Source organism: Bos javanicus, chromosome 26 (assembly GCF_032452875.1).
Source record: "Bos javanicus breed banteng chromosome 26, ARS-OSU_banteng_1.0, whole genome shotgun sequence".
NCBI lineage: Eukaryota > Metazoa > Chordata > Mammalia > Artiodactyla > Bovidae > Bos > Bos javanicus.
This window is the reverse complement of record NC_083893.1, coordinates 12,873,570-12,898,468: the sequence shown is the minus strand read 5'-3', so window position 1 is coordinate 12,898,468 and position 24,899 is coordinate 12,873,570. Positions and strand designations below refer to the sequence as shown.

General features: G+C 45.4%; 1 protein-coding gene across 3 annotated transcripts in view; it reads right to left on the bottom strand.

The window, feature by feature from the left end:
* The window catches only part of PCGF5 (polycomb group ring finger 5), a 122,562-nt gene extending 104,014 nt beyond the window's left edge, over window positions 1–18,548 (bottom strand). For 2 of the 3 annotated variants that reach the window (XM_061402781.1, XM_061402786.1), the window contains exon 1: window positions 18,458–18,541. The gene's annotated coding sequence lies outside the window, so the exon portion shown is untranslated. Of the gene's footprint in view, window positions 1–18,457 lie in introns of all 3 variants that reach the window. The other variant, XM_061402782.1, reaches the window with a different exon arrangement.
* Window positions 18,549–24,899: the final 6,351 nt, after the last annotated feature.

Genomic DNA, 24,899 nt, shown 5'->3' with positions numbered 1-24,899 from the left:
ACGCCACAGCCCTTTAATGACGCATCATGACGGAACCAAGTCCCCTCACTCCTAAGGAAAAATGTAAAACTGTAACGTCCAAAAGAAAGTATCCCTTAATTTCTCTCTGGGTTTTATTCATTTGTAAATGACATGACATTGTTTTGGCAGTTAAGATCTCCATATGTTTCTACATGATTGGGAAAACCTTTTAAAAAATAGAGTCTTATACCTTCAACACAACTTGAAACCATCTATGTGTTTAATACCGGCCCTTAAGGTTTCAACCTATTTCCGGCCAGTGGAGGAGGCCCCCCACAAGAGAACAGATACACCGCATGCACGGTGCGCAGGAGTCCATGACGTCCGTTATCCGGATATTTAACATTTATACTCTTTGATTTTTCTTTAACTTCCCTCCATTTTCATGTGGATAAGTATATATCTATGTAGCGGTTTCGTCATTAAGTTGTGTTCAACTCTTGTGACCCCAAGGACTGTAGCCCACCAGGCTCCTCTATCCATGGGACTTTCCAGGCAAGAATACTGGAGTGGGTTGCCATTTCCTTCTCCAGGGGATCTTCCCGACCCAGGGATCAAACTTCGGTCTCCTGCACTGCAGGCAGATTGTTTACTGACTAAGCTACCAGGGAAGCCCAACACACATATATACACACGTGCACATATATGTGTATATTTGGAAAGCTCTGTTAACTTGGATATGTGGTACGGGTAGATCAGACTAAAACTTAAAGCAACACAATCGTGCATGTCATGTGCTACTAAGTGGAATTTACTTTCAAACCTCCAATCCAGCAAGAACAGAGTCTCGACACTTCACAGAGCAATCTCATAAGGATTCATCCAGCGTTTATGGTACGTGTCCACTACGTGCCAGGTCCTGTGGTATGAACTGGACATTCAAAGATCACGCCCTTGCCCTAAGTCAACAGTCTAGTAGAGACGTGTGAACAGATGCTCGCTGCGGTGTGGTGGTGTGGTGTAGCGGCTGGACGACGGAACAGTGGTGACAGGATGGAGGAAGACGACCAAATATCACGGGGCTAAAGGGATAATGCCTGGAAAGGGGACAAAATTACCAGCAGGACTTTCTAAGGGAAGAGATGTTTTTTCCAGGCAAAGACAAGGAATTGTTTTCGACGGAGGACTTACCACGTGCAAAAGCAAGAGACAAGAAGTGGAATGGCCTAGTCAGGATGCAAAATGCAAGGTTCCACCTTCCCCACACCTGTACCCTCTGTAGCCAATGCCAGCCGGGCTCACTTTACGTCTGCATCACCTACCTCAGGGACCGTCGTGCTGCCCAGAGATCACAGTTCCTGTCCTGGGGCCATCTGCTCCTCCCCATCCTAGACCACTCTTCTATACCTGTATCTTCCTTCAAACCTCCGGTATCTTCTCCCCTGTCCTTGAGCTCAGCTAAGGAATGAGAAAAAGTACTGTCCAGGGAAGTGCCAGGTGATGAGGGTGGAGAAAAGGTAGGGCCAGGTCAGAGAGCCCTCAAGACACCCTGGAGATCTGGACTCCATCCTCAGACTCTATCCTCAGCCATAGATTTACCTCTGCAAATGAGGCCTCTGGCAGAACGGCTGTGAGGAGTAAGGGTGCAGGGAGTTCCAGTGAAGAAATTAACATGAATAAGAAGTAAGGAGGGTCTGACCCAAGTCAGAGCCTATGAAGCAGACAAGTTTATGTTAAGGAAATAGAATCAAAACCCTATTTTTGACTGAATGGTAGGGAGGTGGAAGAGAGGACTGCCAATTTCTTAGCCACACAATTATATTTAATTTTAATCCACTGGTTTTAATGCTGTTGTTTCCCCCAAAATTGTAATTTACATAATTTTAATATACAGAAAATTGTGTCATCTGCTTCTAGGATCATCCTTGTAAGAATAACAAAACAAGTAACATCTGAGCTGAACTAAGGCCTATGATTTTTGAGCAGATCAAGTCATCCATTGCCATCAGCATTGGAAAATCCTGAGAATAACAACTGTTTATTCACCAGGATGGTTAAGTCACTCAAGTTTTAGGACAAGTTAAGACAAAGTATAGGAAATACTCTAAATTTTCCTAAGTATTTGGCAAAGGATAAGGACTAGAATTCTGGCTATGTGGAAACTTTGCAAATACATATATTTATAGGTAAACATATACATGGGCTTCCCAGGTGGTTTTGTAGTAGAGAATCCACCTGCTAATGCAAGAGATGTGGCTTCAATCCCTAGGTCGGGAAGATCCCCTGGAATTGGAAATGGCAACCCACTCCAGTATTCTTACCTGGGAAATCACGTGGACAGAGAAGCTCGGCAGGCTACAGGCCATGGGGTTGCAAAGAGTTGGAATGATTTAATGACTAAATAACAACAAAATATATACATAGGAAGTAAATGTATAGCCTTCCCCAGAGAAAACAAAGCATCAGAAAGTTTCTAATATAATTTTCCCATGATCTCTTAGTGAAAGGATGCAGAAGACAGAAGGATCCTTTGGGAAGAAGAAAAAAAAAAGAGAGAGAGAGACACTAACTTTGTATTTGTTCATCACTTTAAATATTTTTCCTGTTAGGTGACATTCGGGTTTTAATGAAAAGGCTATTTTTTTCTTCTTAGGCATGTCCCCTCTGATAGCCACCTTTCGTCATCTGTGTGTGCGCACGTGTGCTTAGTCATGTCTGACTCGATGCAACCCCATGGACTGTAGCCCACCAGGCTCCTCTGCCCATAGGATTTTCCAGGCAAGAATACTGGGGTAGGTCACCATTTCCTTCTCCAGGGGATCTTCCTGATCCAGGGATCAAACCCACATCTCTTGCATCTCAGATATTGGCAGGCAAATTTTTTAACCCTGGGAAGCCCACAAAGTAGGTGTATTCATGCATAAAGGCTGTGGATACTTCCTAAATTGCTATAAAGTCTACACATGAAGATCTTTACCTGTGAGTCACAGCAAGTGCGCAGAGCTTCAAACAGTGGTTCTTAATCCTATCTGCATGTTAGTGTTACTCAGGAAGTTTAAAATATATGTACACACATATATATACATATATATATCATATCTGGGCCCCACCCTAGACCAATGGTTATCAGAAACACTATACAGATAAGCCCTAGAAGCCCCTAGGTGATTCCACAAAGCAATGAGAATTGAGAACCGGTAACCAGAACCTTGGAGAAGGCAATGGCACCCCACTCCAGTACTCTTGCCTGGAAAATCCCATGGACGGAGGAGCCTGGTAGGCAGCAGTCCATGAGGACGCTAAGAGTCGGACACGACCGAGTGACTTCACTTTCACTTTTCACTTTCATGCATTGGAGAAGGAAATGGCAACCCACTCCAGTGTTCTTGCCTGGAGAATCCCAGGGACGGGGGAGCCTGGTGGGCTGCCATCTATGGGGTCGCACAGAGTTGGACACAACTGAAGCGACTTCGCAGCAGCAGCAGCAACCAGAACCTTGTTTCTTTAAGTGCCGTCTGAGAACCAACAGCATCCCCTGAGAGCTTAATGGAAATGCAGAATCTCTGGTCCCACCTGAAAGCAACTGAACTGGAATCTGCAATGAAATGCCATCCAGAGTAATGTGTGTGTGCATGGTGAAGTGTGAGATGCACTGACCTAGAACAGACCTGCACTAAGTGGGCAAGCTCTGAATGAGACTGATTGATGGGCTGAATCAATCCCTCACCTTAAAGGTCACACTCTGACCCCAGCATACAAATGTATTAAATGTAAAGTACTTGCTCAGAAACCAGCCAGGACAGCTCCTTATACCCTGGACATGCTGCGAGAGGCAAGTCCTCCCTGCTTGGTACGGGCACTGGCCTGATGTGAAATGGTCACAAGCAGATCTCTGACATCTGATTCACAAGAGCAGCTGACTCTACAGAGGCAGGGAATGGGGCTGGGGAAAGGTACAAAGGAAAGTAACTACGCCTGTAATTATTGATAATTTAAAAAATCCAAAGTTAGATTAAAAAGAAGTTCTTCCCTGAGGTCTAAACTTTCTCATCCACACAACAAACATTTCTCCTTTAAGGTATACAAAATCTCTTGTGATCAAAGTCTAGTTCAACAAGACCTCTAACCTTGGGAAATTACATCGTTCTGAAATTCCTTCATCTCTTGCTTGCTAATCTCCTAAGAATTCCCTCACAGAAAACGAGAGCATTATAGGAACTGTTGGTGATCCCAGGTGCTAGTGGTGAACATCTGGTCAACCACAGCTGGGCCCATCAGGGGCCAAACCTAGGGGAGATAAAAGAACTTGAGGGCAACCTGAGGATGCTGTGAATTCAGCCACCGGAGGCAATACCAAATGTAAAGAAATAACAAGATGTCATTAAGTTCAAATTTACTTGAACTCTAAAATTACTCCATCAGAAATGCAAGATAAGACCATCAATTTAATTAGTTTCTGCAAAACAAAAGGACACAATACTGGCTTTCTGTACAACCATTCTCACTATTCAGTCATCCAAATGACCTCTCCCATGTCTCTTCTTTCTGTTCTCCTACTCTTCTGACCCCAAACAGACCACACTGGTTCAGAATTGAGAGACAGAGAAGATCAGACTGAAGCAGAAGCAGTGAGAGAGGACAGGAAGAAAAGAAGAAACATTTAAGCAGCAGAAGCAAGGGTATTTAAACTACTTGGCTGGGAGTCAGCCCTCCCTATACATCAGAAGCATCTGGGGTTCTTTGAAAAGTTATGAAGCCCCTGGGGCCCACCCAAAGCCAAAGAAGCCAGAGTCTCAGGAAGGGGGGAGTCATCTGAACTTTTTTAAAGCTCCCTCAAATGATTGTGAGACACAGTGATTCCAGAGGACTGGAGTCAGTCCTGAGGGAGGAGTCTAACTTTGAAACAATGTTTCTTAACTTTTAATGTATATTTGTAAAAGCTCCAGATTCCATGTAAATCATTCTCTAATGTACTTATTAGCACTGGATTACTGTTTTTTCTTACTAGTTTTATTTTTGTCAATATAACTCATGCAAATTACTACCAGACTTAAAATGAAAACACAGCAGTAACCTCTCTTACATCTCCAATCACCCCCAAACTAACTTGCCAAACGCAATCTACTCTAAAAATATTTAACTATTTCTCTTTTGATACTTAATTTTATATTCCTAAACAATATGCTTATACTGATATTTCTTGATTTATTTTTGACTTTCATTTAGTAATTAATAAAATTACCAAGGAGAAGGCAATGGCACCCCACTCCAGTACTCTTGCCTGGAAAATCCCATGGATGGAGGAGCCTGGTAGGCTGTAGTCCATGGGGTCACTAAGAGTCGGCCACGACTGAGAGACTTCACTTTCACTTTCATGCATTGGAGAAGGAAATGGCAACCCACTCCAGTATTCTTGGCTGGAGAATCCCAGGGATGCGGGAGCCTGGTGGGCTGGCATCTATGGGGTTGCACAGAGACAGACACAACTGAAGCCACTTAGCAGCAACCAATGTCTTATTAGACACTAGCTTATCCTCTCCCAGACTTCTATGATAGAGTGAAGTCAATATTTTTCCCCAACCTCTCTGGTAGTATGTATCAGTTCAGTTCAGTTCAGTTGCTCAGTCACGTGGGACTCTGCGACCCCATGAACCGCAGCGCGCCAGGCCTCCCTGTCCGTCACCAACTCCCAGAGTTCACGCAAACTCACGTCCATTGAGTCGGTGATGTCATCCAGCCATCTCATCCTCTGTTGTCCCCTTCTCCTCCTGCCCCCAATCCCTCCCAGCATCAGAGTCTTTTCCAATGAGTCAACTCTTCACATGAGGTGGCCAAAGTACTGGAGTGTCAGCTTTAGCATCAGTCCTTCCAACGGTCAGGGTTAATAAGGCACGTGTCTCAGTACACTGCACCAGTCACTATTAAATACTTCCACACCAGCTGGTAAATGACTGCTACCTGAGCTCTCTTAGGCCCTTCCAGGGACCCTCTCCTGTCCCCATTATCCAGCAAACAAAATGCTAACGTCTGATACAGGAGGGAGCTTTTAGAGCAGTTCTCACTCCATATTAGAACCTATGTTCTGATGGGCTACCAGTTATGAAATATTCTGAATATTCTCCCTAGATGTAGCCATGTGATTGAATTTTTGCCACTGGAATATGAGGGAAAGTGATCTTGCTACTTGCAGGCTTGAACTTTAAACCTTTGCCCATCACTGCTCTTTCCCATTCCTGTGCGCTGGAGTGCACACAGGCTGCAATCAAGAGCTAACCACTCACACAGGTGAGGACAACGCCTTAGATTCTAAGGCTTAGAGGATGGTGGAGTCACAATGTGGAAGGAACCTGGGTTCCCGAAGAGCTGCATGGAGCAGACATCACCCGAAGTAAATATAAATCTCACCCCATGTGCTTCTTCTTGTAAGACCATTTAATTTTTCTGGAGTTTAGAATTGCCCTTTACTTCCCCCACTTAATAGGCCTTATGAATCAATAATTTATACCAAATACTCCATAGGAAATGGAAAGCCCCACTGAGGAATATCCCACGCTTGGTCAGATGTACCAGAGCATCTGTGGGTTTTGCTTTTGTTTTCGTTGGACAGCTGCTGCTCTGAGCTGGACGGCTTCTCTCCAGGCCTGCTGCACTACCGCCACCTTGAGATTTCACTGTGACCCTAGAATTCGCCTGTGTTTGCCTCTGTTTCCAGAAGACTATATATTATTCTTTCTTCATGGATACCCACATTTTTATACTGATCCATAACTTCCTAAAAAAGATGCACAGAAAATAAACTTTTGAGACATTTCACATGCACAAAATGTCCACATTGTATCTTCCACTTGATAGTTTGAAATTCTACATTGAAAATAATTTTCCTCAGAATTCTGAAAGAATGAATCCATTGTTTCTTAGCTGCCATTCCAATTCCCAATTTTTTTGTATGTTATCTCTTCCCCCCACCCCAGACAGGATTTAGCTTATTCCCATTTTCATCAGTATCCTAAAAATTTTCAATGTTATGTCCTATACACACTCCCTGTGTGGATCTTTTTTTCATTCATTCACTTGGCTATCTTGTGAACTCTTTCAATCTACAAATGTATGTCCTCCAGTTCTGGGAAAATAGCTTGTAATATGTCTTTGGTAATTTCTTATCTTTTACTTTTCCCTATAATCTCTCTTTTTAAAAAATTTTTGCTTATTTTAATTTTTTATTTTTGTAGTCTCTCTGGAACTCTTATTAATATAACACATGATTTACTGACTAACTCTACTTTTTACTTCTTTTTATATCTCTGCTTTTATTTCTACTTTTTCTTCTGGTCCTTCAAATGATTTTTGCCATCTTATTTTTAATTAAGACCTATCTCTTATTGTCTAATTATTACCTTATAGCCGTCTTCCTATTTCACTAGTTACAGGTGGATTGGTTTGATTATTTCCATTTTCTTATTTTTGCATTTGTTTCCTCCATGATTTTTTTTTTCTCATTTGTTCTGGTTCCTTCCTTTTCATTGCTGAACGGTTTATTCAAATGTCTCATATTCACTGACTTTAAATGGCAACCCAATCCAGTATTCTTGCCTGGAAAATTCCATTGACAGAGGAGCCTGGGGGGCTATAGGCCATGTGGTCGCAAAGAGCCAAACACAATTGAGCGTGCACACACACTTTAAAAAACTAGTTGTAAGTTCCATGTTCACAGAACGGAAGGAGTAGAGTGGCTGACTAGTAGTGGGCTCACACAGGAAGACTGGGTAGTAGGTTTTCTCACTGTGGGAGAAAACATCAGTATATGTAGGTTCTTTTTTTTTCGGGTTGTTCATTTTGCCCAGAGAAGAGTCCTTCAATATCCTGCCCAGGTTGGTGATTACCTGGTTACCCTAGGATTGGGAATGAGTGAAAAAGAATACCAGGTCTCACCATTCAGTAGGCACAATTTCATTAAATTACTCTGTTTTCAGTTGACCATTTCACTCTTACCCTCTTTTTTCTCCCTGTTATCCTTAAGTCCAGAGCTGCTAATTTACCTTGATTTCTCCAAAGACAAAATATTCAGGACTTTCTCTTGCTATATATAGGGGTGGGAGAAGCGAACTGTGAGTCTCGTTCCTTTGAGATTTTCAATCATGCCCTTATTTCCAGTCCCATGCCCTGCTTCAGAGCCTCTAATTCCAGAGCACTTCTGGAATTCTGGGGGATAAATTGGCCATTTCTTCCTAGTTTCTATTCCCAACCTCCTGAGAACCCCAGGGACGGGGGAGCCTGGTGAGCTGCCGTCTCTGGGGTCGCACAGAGTCGGACATGACCGAAGCGACTTAGCAGCAGCAGCAGCAGCTTTCTCCACCACACTAAGTCAGTTGCCACAGGTCTGTCGGATTTTCACCCTCCAAAAGTGTGCTGGTGTGTCCCATCTCTAGTTCACCATCACTGCAACCGTGCTTCAAGAGGGGCAGGTTAACGTACATTCAATCCACCAAACTGCGGAATCCCAAAAACTCAATCCTACAACCACAGAAACTGGCCCCCAAAGATGAGCCTTTATCAATTTTTGAAACACTCGTGGCTTTTCTGTTTTTATAGACACATCTGATTAGCTTAGATACTTTCTCAATTATTGTCATGTTTACCATCATTTTCTGTCTTAATCATAAAAAACATAAAAAACAACACATAATCCTATTCTGGATACCAAAAAATCTTCTGCTTTATTGACTCATTAATTAAGCCTTAAAAGATGGCAGTACTTAGAACACTAGATTATAATGAAAGAAAATACAGGTTGTTTTCATGCAATAAAGCTGTTTTCACTGACTCTTGCCACTTCAGATCTAGCCTATGGTACCTGAACTGAAAGGTATTTGCCTTGATAATGTTCAAGTATTTCCAAGAAGACCTTTGACTTCTGTACAAGTCATCAACAATACTGGAGTCTTAGTTATTTCATTTCTAAAACTAGGCAAAGGAGGAATGATCAGAATATTTAAAAAATAACTGGGCAAGTTAAGTTTTCTCACATCCAAAGGCTTACAACTTTTTGTGTTCCATTCAAAGGACAAAAATCTGACGGTTCTAAACCTGAAGATTAGGATCCTTAAGGCTGAAAACTCAAGGCTTATCCAAAACACTAAGTTCATACTTATAAGAAATAACTACCAAGTAAAACATTAATATTACACTTTTGATCTAATTCCACTCAAAGAAGCACATATTTTGGACCTGTCAATGTTTATAACTTCCCTGAAAAGAAAAACCAAGCACCTAACAAAGAAAAAAGACTCCTGTGCAGGGGTGGGTGGGAAATGAAACTGTCCTATTTCTTGAGCTGGGAGGTAGTTCCATGGATGTTCACTTTTTAAATAATTCATTGAACTAGAGATTTACATTTCAAAATGTTATATATGTTATCTTTTACAGTTAAAAAAATAATACCTTTTTAGCAGTTAAAAGAGAAATAGATAAAAAGGCAAATTTTTCATTTGTCATAAATGCAGTGCTTTAATCACATTTGGCCAGAACTGTTATACACTCTGACATGGCTAAAGGTAGAAAAGTCACCATGATTCACTTTCAGTGCCTAAAGCAGGGTCCCACCAAAATTCAACAGTCATCTCAGTTGTTTCATTTGAAACACTTTACTTTTAAAAAATTCTTAAACTTCGGAATGTACCTTTTATCCCACACGGTAATGTTGATATCTTACACTATTTATTTGCAAAGCACTTTCACATCAAAATACCTGGGAGACAGAACAGGCATTGTGCTCTCCCATGCTGCAGATGAGGAAGCTGAGGCATGTAATAGTTAATTAGTAGAAGACAATGGCACCCCACTCCAGTACTGGAAAATCCCACGGACGGAGGAGCCTGGTAGGCTGCAGTTCATGGGGTCACTAGGAATCAGACACGACTGAGCAACTTCACTTTCACTTTTCACTTTCATGTATTGGAGAAGGAAATGGCAACCCACTCTAGTGTTCTTGCCCGGAGAATCCCAGGGATGGGGTCGCACAGAGTCGGACACGACTGAAGTGACTTAGCAGCAAGGTCACTAACATCGACAGAATCAGGACAAACTCCAAGTGCTATATGTCCAATCAAAGGCTCCTTCAACATTTTATGAGGACAAAGAACTTTCCACTTTGAATTCAAAAGCAGGTTATCAAAGGTGGTCTCTTTGATGGTACCAGTGAGTTTCTGGAGATTCCTGAGACAGGGAGGAGAGAACAACCTGGCATGGCTATGAAATCAACTAACTAAGGACTATGCTCACACCTTCTGAGTCATTTCACTCACTTCTGGTTAACATAAAAATGCACCTGCTTCCTCAGAAGCTAGTTTAACTCCAACATAAACACGAAAGTTATGAGTAGTCTATAACCTGGGGTTTCAAGGGAAACAAATGCCTGTCTGATACCCACAGGGTTTCCCAAGGGGGAGGGGCGGGGATAATCCCCATCCACACCTGTCTTCTTCCCCACACCATGCTTTCTCCACGGAGGTGGAGCCACTTATTTAGTTGGCTTGTGACATCGTGGCTCTGTTTCTTAGTCTACAAATGGATGGAGTTTTCCTATCAGAGAGATCAGGCATGAGAGATTTGGCCTCGTCTCTTTGCCTGAACAGTGAAAGGCAGAAATGGGTGTTTCTGCCCTGCAGCCTCAAACTTTCCATCCAGTAGGCTGTTCCGAAGTCTAGCCTAGGGTATACACAGTTTATAAGACCATTTTGGCCTTCCCACTGAGCTGTGTCTTCCAGCCTAGTCTTCATCAATAATGGAAGTAAATTTTTTGACGATCTGCTGCTCTCATCTATTTTTTAATTGGTAGGAAAGAAGGGGTGCTTTCCATGGGTCCTCCTCAGAGACGCCATCACCTGCCTTTCAGTTAGAAGTCAGAGACTGTGGACATGACTCAACAGCCCTCCTCAGTGGGTTTCTGTGCTCACAAACACAGGTGCTCTAGAAGCAATAAGCAAGCTTTCTTCTTTAAGAGGAAGCATCCTAAGACTTTGTTCAGTGGATACTTTTTTGCTCCTTCTACCCTGAAGGGCAACACTAATCTGAAATTCAGGGATTCTGATTCTTTCCAGAGAAACTCTGCCATACACATGGCTGTGATCTGGGGTGGGTCTTAGGTTTCCTAGAAAGCCTTTAAAAGATTTTAGCTTCCTCATCTTTTAATTGAAGGAATAACTTCCCTCTTTCAAGATGCTTCCAACTTTATGAACTAAAAGCTCAGAAAGGCTTTAATAAATGCACTCCAGAATTCTAAAAACATATGTGTGTGTGTGATGTGACACCCTGGCCTCATGGTTCCTGAGGATCAGTGAAATCCGACCTCATGCTTGTGTTATTTCACCATCCTCAGGTTCAGCCACGCTCTGAATTCACATCATTGCTCACTACTGACTTCTCCATCACGATGAGCTACTGCACAAGTCCCCCAGGCGCTTCACCGCCCAGCCCTGGACACCCTCCCCCTCCACTCCAATCCTGCCTTTCATTCGCTCTCGCTGAACCAGCCACTACGCATTCTACCCTCACATCTCCAGCTCTTTCTCCCAGTCCATCAACACTAGTTTCACTCGCCTTCCTCCTCAACCCAGGACCCATATGGAGCTGGCAGTTTCAATGATACTCACACCATCTCCACTTCCAATTTTCTGAGTATTGCTGGAGAAAAAGCATAAATACAGGGAAGACTCGTCATATCACAAGGCTAAGGTGAAGGCTTCTTAGCAACTTGTCAGGTCCTCCTCACCACCATTGGCTCTGGTCATGCTCAGATCCATTCCAAATCTTTCCCCCCCTCCTCCACCTCCCAGCTTTACCTCTCACTCTCAATATACTCTCAGCCAAGAAACTGGCCTCTGTTGTTTTTTTCCTTTTTTAAAAAAGAGGAACCTACCAATTTCAGATGCAATCACACTCCCTCCAAGCTTCCAACTTTCTTCTTTCAATTGCAGTTTCTTCTTGCCTTCATTTAATCTTTTCCCCTCCATGTCATATGTTTTTCCATAAATAACCACCTTTGTCATGGTCAAATGATTTATTATTCAAAAGGGGACTTTGTTTTAGAATAAAAACAGGCATTACTCGTCCAACTAATTGTAATATTTGTCCAAATACTATCCTACCACTGAACCGGGATGACAGATGTCAACTGAGACTGTCTTGGGTAATCTGATACGTGGTCACCTTCTCCAGCTCCTTTCCCTCCTGCTCCAGGAGTTAGTGCTCCAGGAGCACTAACCACCTTCCTGCTCCCTCTCCTGAGCTTCAGTCTCTTCCTCTCTACTGACAGCCACTCAATGCATAGCACTCTTGGGCTTTACATACAGTTTTAAGAGTGTCCACTGGCCCCCTCATCACCTCGAGTCATTGTCCTCTGATGTTCACAGTCCAATTCCAATTTACACTCAGGCGCCTCTCAGGGCCCTGGCTGACTTCCATTTCCACTGCCCAAATGACCCTGACCCTCAAAGGCCACTGACAACGGTCTCACTGACAATCCTAATGACCTTTTCCAAGTATTATCTCAGGGTCTCTACCCTATTGGCCCCTCCAAATTCTCCTTCCTCACCTGTCTTTACCCTAGCTTTTCCTTCTTCTCTTCCAGCTTTTCCTCTTGTCATCCTGTTAGCCTCTTTTATCTCCCTTCAAGCCCACAAACATGGTTTTTCTGAGCTCCATCCTGGCCTTTTACCCTTCTCACTCACACTTGGAAACATTCTCACAGCTTCAGCATCCCCTGTCATAAGGATGCTTGCAATTCCATCTCTGTTTCTAACAGCTGCCATCTACTTGGACAGTTCCATAGACACATGGAAATCAACATATCCAAATCCAGACTTCCATTAATTAGACACATCTTCACTGACTGCACGAACTTACAGGTGCTTTGCTAGTGGCCTTCTTGATGATTTCATTTTCTGCCATCACCATCCAAAGTCATTTAGCTTCAGTCTGACTCCTCCCTCAGTTCCCTCATCCAATCAGACAACTAATCCCAATGCATTTACTATTTCTACAGTTTCTTACCCACCCAACTGCCCCGATTCTAACATAGGTTCTCACTGCTTCTCTTCTGGGAACTATTTTAATAGCTTTCAAACTGGGACTAACCATGACACCTCCAATACAAATTGATGTCATAGAGCACAGCTTTCATCACATCATTCCCCCACTCAAACTACTGTTGACAGTTATCTACAGCTTACTAACCAGACTCCTTAGCCCAGTGTTCAAGATGCTCAACACAGTCCTATGTCTGCCATGCATGCAGCCTGCTGTCCCACTCTCCTGCCTCAAGGCTCCTTACCCACCAGCTTGACCACATTCCTCTCCATTCTTGGGTATGCTCATATAGGCTTTCCTTCAAGTCTTAGTATAGGCTGAGCCCTACATCTCTGCCAGTTGAAACTCTACCAATTCTTTAAAGCCTTGCTCAAGACTCCTTAATTAAAATTTCCCCATTTTTTCCCAGCTAGAAACAGTGTGTTCCTTCTCTAAAATCACAAAGCATTTACTTTGTGCCTCTGTAACAGTTCCTCCATGTAATAAAGTCTGTGGTTACCTATCTTATGGGCTTCTCAGGTGGCACTAGTGGTAAAGAACCCGCCTGCCAATGCAGGAGATGTAAGAGACGTGGGTTCAATCCTGGGTTGGGAAGACCCACTGGAGGAGGGCATGGTAACCCACCTCAGTACTTTTGCCTGGAGAATCTCATGGACAGAGGAGCCTGGAGGGCGACAGTCCATACAGTCACAAAGAGCCAGACACGAATGAAGCGACTTAGCATGCATCTGTCTTAAGCTCCCTACATGCTTCCTAAGCCCCTCAAAGGAAGGGTGCGTATGTTTGATTAACTCATGTACATCCTTATACTGCCTTATACATAGTAAGATGAATGAGAGGCTGAAATATTCAAGTTAACTTTGTATCTAGCATATAGCACATAAAATAATGAAAACGTAGCTAAGATCATCAAAGCTAATTATACCAAATTCTTAGGAAGGCCTAGAAATTAACCATTTTTGCAGTTGCTCTTATTAGATCAAGGATACATGAATAATTTCAACTAAAACTGTAGGAAGATTATACATTCTTTTTTCTTTTTCTTTTTTAAATTATGACAGTATGATTACACATTTACAAGATACTTAGAAAACACATAATGAAGTTACAGATAGTTCCACTATATGTTACATTTTTTAAGTAGATAAACTAAGATTTGTAACTGGAGTTTCATTATCAAACTCTCCAAAACAGAATGAATATGCAAAAAAGCAGTAGTATACAGTAGATTTGAAAAGCACTATGAACCAATTCAACATAATTAAGATTTATACAATTTTGACACAAGAGGAGGATACAAATTCTGTTCAAGTTCCCATAGACTGTAAACTAGGAGACACTAGGACATATCCAGGAACTATGTATCTTTTATCAGTTCCTCAAACTATACAGTTAGAGAAGACACTGCTGCTGCTGCTAAGTCGCTTCAGTCGTGTCTGACTCTGTGCGACCCCACAGACGGAAGCCCACCAGGATCCCCCATCCCTGGGATTCTCCAGGCAAGAACACTGGAGTGGGTTGCCATTTCCTTCTCCAATGCATGAAACTAGGGATCACTTAATTCCCCTCCTCCCAGGCCAATCACCCGTTCTGCAATTGAGAAAACTGAAGCTTTAAGAAATTAAGTTGTTCACTTGGTCATATAAATCAGAAGTCAAAATATAACTTTCCATTTATTAACGGCCTAGCGTATACAAGGTAATTTACATACATTATCCCAGTCTTACAACAGTCCTTCAAGGTAGGCAGTATTATCCCCATTCAGAAATGAGAACATTCAAAAAGGTTAAGTAACTTGCTACAGACAGCCCTGCTTGTCAGGGACACAGCTGAGCTTCGGCCTCAACTCTGTCTGGCTGAGAAGTCTAGGCTTTTCCAATTTTTTTAAATTGGAGGGTAACTGTTTTACAATACTGTGTTAGTTTCTTTCGTAAATCAACATGGACATATGAGGCATACATATGTCCCCTCCCTCTTGAACGTCCCTCACTGAGGCAAAGGCAAGACCTTTACCAGGTGTCCTGAAACAGCCTTCTACTGTTTCTTCAGTGAATAATTACGCCAACTAAGTAAGTGCATACACTTACAAGTTGTAAGCCATCTTACTAGAAATTTTGGAGGCGTGAAAATTAAGCAACAGCTTCATTACCATAAAAGTTCTAAGGTTAATTACTGCTAACATCCTGACTTTCTTGTCAAAAACATCTTTAATCTGGAAAAGATACACGTTTTCCTGCTTTCTCAATTCTTAAATTTTTTAACTTAAAATGCATTTGTCCAACTACATTCAACAAGTATGTGTTGATCCCTTGGATGGCCAAGGCACAGGGGAGGGTATAAAGCTGAATATGACATCATTTCACTCTGAGAGTTCACAGTAAGAGGCAGAGAATCCACTAACCACAGGGACTACTCACCCCCAACTACGGGGGCTCTGGCTGATTCGAGGACTTCCAAACAAGAAGTCAAGACGCTTGATTCTAACCCCAGTCCCGCTCCCCAGGCAAATCATCCCACTATGCCTCAGTTTCCTCAGTTAAGGAACTGATAAAAAGGAATGAATTATGCCAACCAACGTTAAGGTCCCTTTTAGCTTTAAAATTCTATTATGTCTGAGCTCACTCTTGAGATTACACTACTACGGAACGGGAACTGCTGGAAGCCCACTCTTCTCTGGCAGTGAATTATGAAGAACTGGGTACTGAGAAGATTCCTACAATGTAAAGCTATGCCTCCAAAGTTTGTTATTTATAATCAAAAAGTTTGCTAAAGTTTTTCCTGAAGGGAGGTAGTATGAAGCACGACATTCGAATCCTTCCATTATATCACTGACATAGTTTTAATTCTTTACAATCCATTTAAAGTAGTCAAATTAAAATATACTTTAAAATAACTCCTTCTATCTACTCTTCTATGGAGTTAAGCTATGGGCACTGACAACAACAGAACTGAGGCCCTTGCAGAGACAGAAATCTTGTATTCAGTTAAATTAATACACCGTATTAAGTGCTACCTACTAGGGACCATCCCAAACTATGCTAAATTTGAGGTTGGTGCGCAGGCAGTGGGGCGGGAGGAATATAGAAATATCAGTATTTCAAATATCACTGGAAACAAATAATACTGTGGGAACTGACTTTGCCAATTTCCTTTCAATATCCTCTACTTCTCAACTAGCACAGGTAATATTTTTAATCATCCATTAACCTCTACAGTTACACTTTCTCTTGACAAGGCTCTACATGCCTTATCGTTCTTCATACTCGGCATCTTAGGATATACAGCTCAAATCCACCTTGTGCTGTAATTTAACACCATAGAGGAGGAAATGAATCAACCAAAAGAAAATTGGAAGAAAAAAGTTAGAACTGTCCCATCTTAGTGCCTGGCCCACAAAAAGGTTACAGTTAAGTTCAACAGTCAAAGACAGACTCACCAAGAAATCAGGGAAAAGGAATTTATTCGTTCACTAGTCAACAAATCTGAGTGCCTACTATGCCAGGCACTGTTCCAGGTACTAGAGCTACAGCAGTAACAAACCATGCGAAAACTCGTGCCATAGTATAGTTTACATTCTAGTGCAGAGGGACAGGACTTAAAGAACACCCAAAGAAAATCCTTTCAGATAGTGATTAAGTTCTATGAAGAAAAAATAGGCCTGGGGGTGGTCCCTGGGGTGAGGGGTGAGAGGCCACTTAAGTTAATCAAGAGGGCCTTGCTGAGTAAATGCCATTTGAGTTAAGTTCTAAATGATGAGAAAACTTTACTCAATCTTAAAAGCGTAGAGTATGGTAGGAATGAGTCGTTAGTCTTTAAGGGTGGTCACAGTGGTCAAAAGTTCTGAATTAATGGTAAACTAGGTTCCTTGTAGGATCTGGCTTAAAAAAAATATAAAAATAAAAAGCCCTAAACCTAAGCCTTTAAGTAGAACCCATCTATTTAGGAACTACTTATTTTTAAGATCCACTAACTTTTAAACTTTCTGCTAATTACCCTGGCGGTACTTAAGTAAAGGCAATTACTAGAAGGATGCCTTCTAGTGAGTCCAAAACCTCACTTGACAGCATGCAGATTCTAATGAGAGGACCCACACCTGCAGCGAACCAGTGCTCTCCACCGACTCATCAACTCAGCCAGGTGGAATCTCGAAACTCTTCTAAGAACGGGAATCAAGCCTCGGGAAATCTGGGCAAACTGACACCCCTCCCCCCTAAAGTTCCCCCAAACTGCGGGAGGAGGGGGAAAAAATAAACCCCACCCTTTTGCACTCTCTCCCCCCTGGTCCTCCAGGCGTCACAGCCGCGGAAGGGCCGCGGTCCCTGGGGCAGAGGCACACGGCGAGTACGCGCGGGGTGTACCGCGCATGAATCATCGGCGCCGGGTCCGCGGGGCGATGATTCATTCACCGTCCCGGAGCCCACGGCCACACGTTTCGGGCGTACGGGTACGGCCGCACACGCAGCTTCCTTAATATTAAACAAATGTTTCAAAGTACAAACGACCGGAGCCAGAAATGTGTCGACCCAGGCCAGGCGGCGAGGAGGAAACAGCACGTTTCGGCCGCTGCCCGAGTGTTCCCGGGGTCGGGAGGGGAGCGCCGAGCACGTCCGTCCACCCGGCCGCCGACCCCCTTCCAGTCCCCGTTGCCCGCTGGCGCGCGGGCAGCACCCGCAGGGGGCGCGGCGGGCGCACAGGTGGGTCCCCGCCCGCCCGGCCTCCCGCCCCTCCCCGCCACTCGCGGAAGGCCGACGCGCCCTCGCCGACGCGCCGCCCGCTCGCCCCTTTCCTCTCCGTGACATCTTATATAATAACCCGAGCTAATCAAAACGGAAGCGACGCGCGCTGCCGGGGCCCGGTTCTCGGCTGCCACTGGATGCTCGCGCCCCGAGCCCCCGGCCCCCGAACTAGGCGCCAGAGCGCGCGGCTCCGGGGGAAGGGCCAGAGCGCCGCCTCGGCTCGTCCCTCCTCGGAGAAGGCGCTGCCGCTGCCCGTCCCCGTCAGGAAGCCGCGAGCGTCACAAACTGCGTCAGCTTCTTCAAACACGTTTCACGGGCTCCCTCCAGCCGGGGAGCCGGCCGCTGGGGCAGCCGGGCCGCGGCCCGAGCTGGCTGGAGCCCCTCCGGGGAGGAGAAAGTTCTTCGGGGCCCTCCCCTCGCCCGCGCTGCGCCCGGCCCCGCCGCGCCTCCAGCCCCTTTCCGCGCGACGCCCGCCCCGCCGCGCAGCCCGCCGGCCCGCCCCGATGGCAGGTTGGGCAACTTGTGACCCCCGGGCGCCCGGCGGCCGCCTCCCGCCCGTCCCGGTCCCCAGCCGCTCGGGGGCCTCCCCCCAGCCCGGCGGAATACAGCGACGCCAGAAACTTCCCCGGGCCGCGCCGGGCGGGGTAGCCGCCCGGGTCCCGGCGCATCGCCCTTACCTTGCTCTCGGGAGGCCACGAGCCGGGCGGGCCGCGCGGGGCGCGTGGTGCGCGAGCGCGCGCGCGTGGGGAGGTAGATGAGGGCGCCCGCGCCGGCGGGGGCGGGGCGGGGCCGCAGGGTGCGGGCGGGGCGGCGGGGGGGCGGCCGGGCTGGCGGGCGCGAGGAGAGCGGAGCCGGCGGCGGCGGCGACGGCGGGCGCGGGGCGAGCGCGCCGAGGGGGCGGAGGAGTTGCCGTGGGTTTGTTTACGCATTGCTGCCCGGCTCGGGGCACAGCCCGCACTCCCTGATTGGACACAAACTGGGGCACAGCCTCTCGCCGCCGCCCGCCAGGCCTCCTCGAGCAGCGGCCGCGCAGCTCCCGGAGCGCCCGGCCCGGCACGGCCCGCGGCGGCGTCCGGGCCTGGAGGGGACGAGCCGCGGCCGCGGACGGGCATGGGGCCCACACGTGGGGCCGGGGCTCGCAGGCGCCCACCTGTAGGGGCCCGACCTTGGCAAGGAGAAATTCGAAACTTCTGAGGCTGGAGTCATCGTATCATCCAGCCATAGAAACGTAGAAGGGGCACTCCTCCCCCCCACGGCCCCCACCCTCCTACACAGATGGAAGACGGAGGACGCTTGCCCTTGATGGAGAGAAGAGCAGCTCAAAGGTTGATATGCCCCTTTGGCGATGGTCAAGCTGAGACTTCCTGTCTGAGCTGTCCCTGGGAGATCGCAGTTCCTTCGCCTGTCTTCAGTTTCTCTGTTGTAAATCTGTCCTCCAGGCAGCATTCAAGTAGCCATCCCAGAAGTGACCTTGCCAAAAGACGCTCAAGATCCTTAGATGGCTCTTGGAGCCTCAAGTTCCATTTCCTTAGTCTCCGAGGCCTCTACAGCTGGGCCTCCACCTTTCAGCCTCTTTTCCAGTGCCCACCCCTCACCCCCCAAACCCTTGTTACAAACCCTCAGATGCTCCTGTCCTTTCACAATTGATTTTGATTCTGCTCTATGTTCTGCTAGAAAACCCATAGCCCCCTCGACCTGTCCAGCTAGCATCCTCTCAGTTTGTCCACCGTCTATCCCTGTGCAGCCTCCTGACCTCTCTGCAGCCTCCTGACCCCTGTGCAGAATCCTCCTGTGTGGCTGCCAACAGCCTGACTTGAGGGTCAGTCATATGCCCAGTCTGTGCCCTCACTAGGCTGTGGATTCTGAAGAACAGGAACCTGGTTTTATTAATAGAAGCACTCTGGGAATGGGAGAGATGATGCCTGGAGAAAAAAATTAAGCATCTGCAACTCTGCGGGACAACAAAAACTCAAAAGAGTCTGCCAGGAGGGTCTCTTGATAGACCATCCACAAATCTTAACTTGCACAAGCAAACACTTCCAAAAATCCAGAATGTCCTCCCAGTTTGTCTCTGTGTCTCCACCTCACCACACCTGGCTAGGTGACCTCTGTACTCATCAGGGCACATAATAACCCTTGGAGGAATAAAACTGAGGTGTTCCTTAAGCTGAGGCTCAAGGTGATCAAAGTGAGTACAGTAAATCATGGAGAAATAGATGTGAATGGCCACAAACCCAGTCGTTTTACAGATAATTCCCTCAACTCTGGCAGCCACTGTGGATTTGTCCTTCTCCAATCAAACACTGGAGAAGTGGCCCCTGACTCTTCCTAACTCTTGGGATGGCTGGATTTCTTTTTCTCACTAGATGTGCTGTTTTCCCTGAGAAAGCTGTTTTTGAGCTCCAAGGGCCAATCCAAGTGAAAGTAAAGTCTTTGCCAGGTACTTCAGTCATGTTGGCCTCTTTTCGACCCTATGGGCTGTAGCCCACCAGGCTCCTCTGTCCATGGGATTTTCCAGGCAAGAATCCCAAAATGGGTTGCCATTTCCTCCTCCGGGGAATGTTCCCGACCCAGGGATCAAACCTGTGTCTCTTACAGTCTCCTGCATTGGCAGGCAGGTTCTTTACCACTAACCCCACCTGGGAACCCCAGGTACTTCAATAGTGATCTTTTAAAGCAGTGCATTAGTTACAAAGGGGCTTCCCAGGTGGCGCTAGTGGTAAAGAACCCATCTGCCAGTGCAGGAGAAGTACAGGACATGGGTTTGATCCCTGGGTGGAGAAGATCCCCTGGAGGAGGGCATGATAACCCACTCCTGTATTCTTGCCTGGAGAAACCCATGGACAGAGGAGCCTGGTGAGTTATAGGCCATAGGGTCGCAAAGAGTTGGACACAACTGAAGCGACTTTGCTAGCAAGCATGCATGCACATTAATTGCAAAGCTGTTGAAAGAACTAGAATTACAAGCAGGAGAAGGTGAGGCAACTCCGATATCAGCAATTGCTGAGTGCATCTCCTCCCCTGGGGCTGGAGAGACTAAGGGAGGAAGCTGCCAAGACCATGAAAGGCTTGTCCAGTGGGAGCTGGAGCCAGGAAGGAAGTATAACTACTGCTGGAGATGATTCCCAAGCAGACAGAGGGGAAGAAATCCCCTGAACGTGGGACAGGACAGGGTCAGAACCCCTCCAATAACAGATCATAACAGTGAAGAGAGAATGGCTCTGAGAGTGCTCCGGACTTGGATGCCTCAGTTAGTTACCTCTAGGACTCTTCCTGTGGGCACTGGGTTCTGACCCAGGCAGCACAGACTTTTTCTTTCCAAGCCCCAGAATTCTTTCTTTCTTTTTCTCTTTGCCCTTTGGCTTCCATGTCTCCTTCTGTCCTCTTCTCTACCATGACTCCCGTATGCTTCCTTGGTTTCGCTTACTTCTCTATCTCTGTCTCATAATTTTCTCCTTGTGTCCCCATAAACTTCCTCCTGACCTCTCTATTTCCCACTGAGCCTCTTCTCACCTCTGCCTTCCCTACTCCTTCCTGGGCGGAGGGCAGCCTTCTGCTTGAAGGAGATGAGCAGGTTCCTCTGTAGGTAATGCAATTGAAAACTATCATATTGTTGCTTCTCTAGACACTATGCTAGTTACTTCACCTATGTTATCTCATTTAATCCTTACCTCACACCTACCTGCTGGGCACCACTTAATAGAACTTTGGTGGCCTCATAATTGCCCATCTGAGGAAAGGGTTTTGTGGTGCAAGTCACCAGTGAAACTGCTAATGGTCCTCTTAACCTTCCTCATCTTCAAGTGTCTCCCTCTACCCTTTTTTCTCCTTATCCTACATCTTTCCCTTTCAATAACACAGATATTTTCCCTAGATCTCAATCCTTAACAGTTTCATACATCTCCACTCTAAATCTCCAAAGATGGAAAATGGGTATTTGAAGAAGATTGCATTTAAGATGGCTTTTGAAAGCTGGACAGGATTTCAATAGATGAAGCTCGAGCAAGGACATTCTTGGTGGAACAGTGAACAATATGGTCCAACTTGACTTAAACACAAGAGATGGCCATGAAATAAGGTCAGATTTCAGAAACTTGTCTTTAGAACTCAGTACTCTAAGACCACTCAGATATATCATATAATTCATGTAAGTAGAATCATAACATTCTAAAGCCAGAAAGCAGTCTAGACATTGTCTGACCCAACGTCCATTTTTAAGTGAACTGAGCCTTCAAAGACTTAGGTAACTGAAGTAGTTAAACATGGGCATTAGAGTCGACTGCTGCTGCTAAGTCGCTTCAGTCGTGTCTGACTCTGTGCGACCCCATAGACGGCAGCCCACCAGGCTCCCCCATCCCTGTGATTCTCCAGGCAAGAACACGGGAGTGGGTTGCCATTTCCTTCTCTAACGTATGGAAGTGAAAAGTGAAAGTGAAGTTGCTCAGTCGTGTCCGACTGCTAGCGACCCCATGGACTGCAGCCCACCAGGCTCCTCCGTTCATGGGATTTTCCAGGCAAGAGTACTGGAGTGGGGTGCCATCGCGACTACCTGTATTCAAATCCCTGCTTTGACAAATGTTAGGTAATATGATCTTGAACTTATCTGTGTTCCTCCTGTTATAAAATAGGAAACTTGACAGAACCTACCTCAGTGGGTTGTTGTAAGAATTAAATGTTTTTACAAGTAAAACTAAGTACAGTATCTGTCACATAGTCTGTCTTAAGTAAACATAGGTGAGTATTATAATGTTTTCCTATAGTTATTCACTAGCAAATACCAGAGCCAAAACAGATCCGCCAAATCTTTTAAGCCTCGGTTGAGTATCCTCTCCATTGCTGGATGTTATGCCTTGGGGTGCTTGCTGAATGCCATCTGGGGCCTGTGGTGTTGCCCTAGTCTGCTGTCTGTAGACGTTCTCAGTTGTCTTTCTAGCTCACATTCCTCTACATTTCTACCAGCCTTGGCAATCTCACTGTGCAGTCAGTCCTGTGTATGTGAAGTTCCCAGAGAGGAGAGGGACATGAAAATTAGCAAGGGACATGTATTTCATAGTCAACAATACAGTTGACAAGTTTTTATATCATTAGATTTTCCTAATTTAAAGTTCAAAGGGCCAAAGAATCATTGAATTAAAGGAGTTGGAGTGACCTGTCATTCTTCAGCCTATAGAGTGTCAAACCTACCAGTTTAAATTCTGGTAGTTCCCTAGGAGAACTCACTGGGATCAAGAAAAAGCCTTCCTTGACTTTGAGTGTCCAATCCTTCAACAAAATTGTGATGGTAGAGAATCTCTTTTGTCCCTCCACCTCTGCCTTCTGAGTCCCTGGTCCCGCTTTTCAAAACTCCCCAGCTCTATGAACTGCATGCTGTCCAGTCTCTGGACTGTAAACATCTTGAAGTGATGAACCACAATTTACTCACCTTTTCATCTCTGGAATGTAGCTCGAGACAACAGGTGTCCACGCATTGTTGAACTGACTGATGCGAGCAATGCCACACATACCGAGAGGATCCCTTCCACCGCCTCCTCCAAAACTTTGTCTCCTCAGTTGGTTGGTCCTTAGCTGGTTGTCAGCCTGCTACACTAATTCACCAGAGAAAGCATGCCAACAGCTAAATGTGAAATAAATGTTCATTTTATAATACAAACTGCATTCAAAGGGTTTTAATAGTAGAAACCCAGGCAGTATTTATGAGAGTCAGAATGATATCTGGGGGGAAGCTGGACTTCCCTGACACCTTCATATCACACCATACAAACCGAAGCTTATCTCTCCTATAAATAAAGGCCACTTGACTTTGATTGTTACTCACTTTAGTTTAGATTTATTAGGTTAATTTGGAGATAGCCTCCATTACATATTAATTATCCCACCTAAGTAATTTCTTAAAAGGCACAGCTTTCTTTAATCTTAAAAATGTCCATCATTGTCTCATTTTCCTCTTTTATATCAAAGCCAGGCTGGTGACCCAATACCTTGCGCACTCACTGATTCTTTAAGCCCTCATATCTTTCTCCACTCCTATACTTCATTTGTATGCTTCCTCTGGGAAGCTGGAAGGAATCCAAAGGGTTAATTCTAGATCAACTCCTCATTTTGTAGGAGAGGAAACTGAGGCACGGAGATGTCAGTGACAGAATCTTGAATTCCCAGTCATCATTCCGTGCTCTATCTAAAAGTAAACCATGCATCACCAACTGCCTTCCTGACTTCTACTTGTCAAACCATCCTTTGAGCCCCCTAGGATTAAAATGGGTGTTTTTTGACTCTTCTTTTTCTTCAGGCCTCCCCTTCCACATCAGGATATCTCTGACTTGTCTTTCTAGTCTGTGCTGTCCCATGACTCAGGGCTTTTTCTTTTTACAACTGTATTACTACAATAGGTTGTTAAATGGTTTCATTGTCTCTCTCCAATTTCCTCCTCTTTTACAGAGTCAACCTAGTAGAACCATCTTAATATAACTCAAGTTTTTTTTAAATTAATTTAATTTGAGGATAATTGCTTTACAATATGGGGCTTCCCAGGTGGTGCTAGTGGTGGAGAACCCACCTGCCAATGCGGGAGATGTAAGAGAGGCAGGTTCGATCCCTGGGTTGGGAAGATCCCCTGGAGAAGGGCACAGCAACTCACTCCAGTATTCTTGCCAGGAGAATTATGTGGAGAGAGGAGCCTGGTGGGCTGTATAGTCCATGGGGTCACACAGAATCAGACACGACTGAAGTGATTTAGCATGCACGCACTTTACTGTATTGTGATGGTTTTGGCCATACATCAACATGAATCGGCCACAGGTATACATATTTCCCGCGCATCCTGAACCTCCCTCCCACTTTCCTCCCCACCCTATCCCTCTGGGTTGTCCCAGAGAACCGACTTTGGGTGCCCTGCATCAAACTTGCATCAAACTTGCACTGGTCATCTATTTCACGTGGGGTAATGTACACATTCGGAGAAGGCAATGGCACCCCACTCCAGTACTCTTGCCTGGAAAATCCCATGGATGGAGGAGCCTGGTGGGCTGAAGTCCTTGGGGTCACTAAGAGTCGGACACGACTGAGTGCCTTCACTTTCACTTTTCACTTTCATGCATTGGAGAAGGAAATGGCAACCCACTC